Raw genomic sequence first — 4,736 nt, forward strand, 5'->3', positions numbered from 1 at the left:
TTCATAATATGTTTCTCCATCCCTATGTAAAAATAAATTAACTTCACAGTATGCTCATGCATCACAATTAAATACACACATACCAAAAAAAACCCCTAATATTTTCCTGAAGAAAGAATGCTGCAGAAAGAGACCATAATAAAGGGAGTAAGGAGACAGAGAGAATGAGTGAGCGTGTATGAATGAGATGAGGTCCGCTAAGGTGCTTTAGGGAAGTTATCAGAAATATAAAAATTATCTATCCAGAATAATGTAATAACTCTAATAGTCAGAAAGTGGTGAAAGCAGCATTTTCGTGGTGATAAAGATGAAAGAGCTTTAGAGGTGCAGTGATGCATTCTGTCAAACTTTTCAGCAATATAGGAAAGAAAAATGGGGGGAAAAGATTGTGCATTCAGATTCAAACCTCCAACTATATTGGAAATGGAACAATTTTCATACAAAAAAATGACAGTAACAAAAATAATAAAAAAGGTGATTTACTTTTTTGCTTTGGGCAGGTGGACTGACAGGTCAACAGTGACAGGAAAAAAATCTTTTAGTCAAGAATTCATTTAGGATTTTCAATGTTTATTAGCAATATTCAGCCACCAGTGTTGATACAATGCAGGATTGAGAAGCACATATTATACTGTACATAAACTCAGTGATGGAGGAGGGTTTGAAGCCTCAGTCAGTTTTATGTTTGAGCTCATAAACAAGTCAGAATAACTCAAATATAGTGAAGTGCTTTCATTCGTGCATATGAAATCAGCCAGGCTGTCAGCATTTCAACTTCATATACATCTTTACCCAGTGACAGCGTATAAATAAATAAGCACATTTGCGTGAACCTAGGACCTCAAACACATGTAAAAAACCTGTTTTAATCATGTCACTTTAAATACTCAAAGCTGTCAGCTATTCAATTAAGTCGATTGATGTTAACTCTGCAGTGGTGTGTTTTTAATCAAGATGAGTTTTTATTCTTAAGGCTACATGACAATGCGGTGTGGGATGAGTAGGGATGAAAGTTAGCATATTTATGTGAAAATGTAAATTGCAGGCATCTGAAAAGGAAAAAGGCTCCCTTTATAGGTTTTCTAATCTTAGTCCAACTGGGAGAAAGCCCAGAACACATTGCGAGGACTATACACTCAGCTGACACCAGATCACTATATCTCCTTAGTTCCTAGTTGCCATAACTTTTCTTACTCTCTACACTGACCCTGAAGCTTTCCACACAGAACATGACTATGCATTAAGGTGTTTTTTTGCTTATATAAACAATACATCCACATACGGATCACATGTTGCTGCCAGGTGTAAATGGGGTCTGTATTCCACCTGGCTTGGAAACTTGCTGGGAGAAGCTTGAGAACGTAGCCAGGGTGATGTCGTGCCTATCTTACTTAGTATGCAGCCTCTGCAAGGTGGACCTACAAATAGATGGAAGGGGTGTAAATTTTTTAGGTAAGTGTTTGCAAAATATTGCCTGCTGGAAAATCCGACATTTACTCCTCTTCTAGCTCTGCTTTAGTCTTCACCAACTCCTGTGAGAACTACATGACTCTTTAACCATGGAATTCAGTGAGGCTAAGGGTTTATTCTTTGTGAATTTGTCACAGCAAGCAAGACCATTTGATCCACTGCTTACAAATAATATTGATTAATGCAGCTTATGTAGGCAAAAGACTAGCATTTTTCAGTTTTTTAAACATCTGAAATTTTAGGGTAGCATCAGAGTCTTACTCCCATGTAAGAGACTAATTAGGCCTAATTCTGTTTAGACCTAGACTTCACCAGTTCATTCAGACTACTTGTTTTAAGTCCATGTTCAAGCTCTTTTTAAGTACATTTAGCTTTGATACTGCTCCTGATAGATTATTGAGACTGATGTGATATCAACAAATCCTTTGTCATTTAAATGAAATGGTGCATGAATAATGAATTAAAGAAGAACCACCACTTATAGATCAATGAAATGATCTCAAAGTAGAAACAGAATTTCTGTGTGGAGCGAGCCACAAATGCACATAACATTCAAAAAATATCAAATAAAATGTATATATTATATTTATCAGTGTCTGATACAAACACATATGCAACAATTAAAACCTCAACTGGACCCCAAATCAGTTTCTGTTACAAGTCTCTGCCTTGTACTACTGAAGTTTTGGAGACAAATGTGCAACATCTAAAAAATCTGTTGCTGATGACATGTGCTTCCTGGGGTGTTTTGGTGAAAAAGCAGAGCCCGTTTAGATCAAATAAAAAGATCTCCATGGGGATCTTCCAAAAACCTATGAAATCATGATGAAATAACACAGGAAGCCAGTGGAAATGATTAAACGGTCACAGGCCTAAGGCGGGTATACTGTATAGGCCGAACCTCCGCTGACAGTCAGCAGCAAGCTGCTACTCATTTATTAAAACATCAGGTAAAAGTTTGGCTTCTCTTTTCTTCTGCTATCACAATTTACTTGTTTGTTATTTCTCTTACCCTAAATGTGATCTTAATGTGCTCATTCTTTCAAAAATTGTTTGATAGATTAGTTTCCAAATCAGCAAATCAAATCTTCATGAAGGCTTTGTTTGTTTGTTTTGTTTTTGCAGTTATTCAAGATGGAAATATGTGGAGTTTTGCAGAGTGATTTTTTTGCTTGTAATGTAAAAGAAAAAATACAAATAATCTCGAGCAGGGTGAAAGAGATCACTTTATATGAACTTTTATATTTGAGAAATGTTTTATTTAATCTACACTTCAAGACAACTAAAGTGTGAACATTGGTTGGAAATTCCACCAGCATAAAATTTAAAGACACATGGCCACTGAAGTACAAAGTTCAGCCTCTTTAGACGTAGACTATTGACCGACCACCATGTAAAAAAAGAAGGGTGTGGGGGGAGTTGGGAGAACGCGGCTCATCAGGAGACAAGATCTTTGTTAACAGACATTACCCTGGTTTGTTCACATAGACTACTGAGGGGAACAGCTCTACAAGTTGGCATGAGAAGTGACACAGAAGCACTTGGACAGAAATGTGCAACCAGCCAGTCAAGGTGTGAAGTAGATGTGAGTGTCAGATCCTTGGCTTGGAAAATGAGAAAAACATTCACCACATCACACAACAGTTGTGTATATGCAGGTGGGGGCAAACAATCTGTCAGCAAGTTCCTGGTGCCGTCCCTCCTCAGGCTCACCTACCAGCTAGCCACCAACCCTGTGTCACCTGTCATCACTGTCCTTATACTGCTGGCTCTGGCCTCAGCTACAAGCCTGCCACCCACTCATCTATGCCAGGCAGATCCTCCCGGGTTAATCCAGCCTCTGCTTCATCAACCACCTCACCATCCTGCCCAGCATCATCAGCCTGGACAGCACCAGTACAGCTGCCTCCCTTCAGCACCACGTGTTTGCTTCAACCCTACCTGGGTCAGTACCTGCCAAAAGAGAACCACTATTGTGACTGTCTTGTTCTTGCTATTACCTGACTCCAGAACTTGAATTCAGACCTATTGGTGTTAACAACAGCAGCTCATATGGACAACGTGCAGCAGCTCTGGTTCTGGACCTGCTTTGTTGCTGATGGAATTGGATGCTTTGCTGCTGCAGAAGAGTTCCACACTGTGTTACCTTGAAATTAAGTATTTTGTCACAACCATGTGAATTTCCAAAATCTTAAATTCAGGGAGGTGGAGTTTTACAGAACGCCATGTTCATTTCAAAGCTAAAATGAGGCATTGTATTCTCAGAGACAATGCTCCCTGGTCCTGCACTTCACTGGAGGATCTCAGGTTAAGCTTTCAGCTAGCACCTTTATTTTGTACCAAACTTCAATGCTAGACTAATCTCAGGGAGTATAATTGCTGATAACATATTTTACACCATGTTTCCTTTCAGCCTCTAATTATTTCTCCCAGAGTGAAAGGAAAGGCAAGTTAAGTGGGCCTAGATTTTCTTTAAACTGTTTGGGGTAGATCTGATCTTGGACAAGCTGTGATTGTGAAATACACAAAGAAACCCAAGTGTACTCATCCATATCAACATGTGAAATCTAAAGGTAATTGAATATCAGTAGAACAGAGAAGTTCACTAGAGCCATGTTAATACACATGCACATTGTCCTCTAATCTGTCTCCTGTCACAACATACTCAGCCTGTTTTTCTGTGCAGTGGTTGGTTGCACTTTCTCAGCCTTCCACCGGTCCAGCCATCTACCCCTGCTCTGCCATCTACATACCTGTTTTGTGGTTTCCATGTCCCTTACCATTCTGCTTCTGTCAGATTGTCTATTGTGAACAATTTCAAACTTGTTCCTCACGGTGTGTAGGAGTTAAATAGTCTTTACGTGATCTTTTCTTAGCTGTCTGTTTATAGCCATTTTGTGCAGGTATGTTGGAATATTATGTTTAGCAGTGCAGCCTATTTGTACCATGTGGCTGGGAATGAAATGTGCTAATGTGGGTTGTTCCCTGGAACAATAGCCAAGATGAAATGGAATTTTAGTGCTGAAAATAGTTTGCCAAAAACAATGAACCCAGTTACACAAAGCCTGCCTTATAAAAAGTGACTAAGAAGAAGAAAACGCCTGTAGGAATAAATTGATGTAAACAGACAAAACTATTAAAAGTTCAGAGTTTAAGACAGTAGTACAAGTATAATCCAGGAGGAGACAGAGCTCCATAGTGTAAGATTTGAGTCTTATAGACTCTAGTTACTTCATCAGTTTTAGTTACCTCTCATGCCTTTAGTT

The sequence above is a fragment of the Monopterus albus genome, unplaced genomic scaffold (genome assembly GCF_001952655.1).
Source record: "Monopterus albus unplaced genomic scaffold, M_albus_1.0 scaffold386.1, whole genome shotgun sequence".
NCBI classification, from domain to species: Eukaryota; Metazoa; Chordata; class Actinopteri; order Synbranchiformes; family Synbranchidae; genus Monopterus; species Monopterus albus.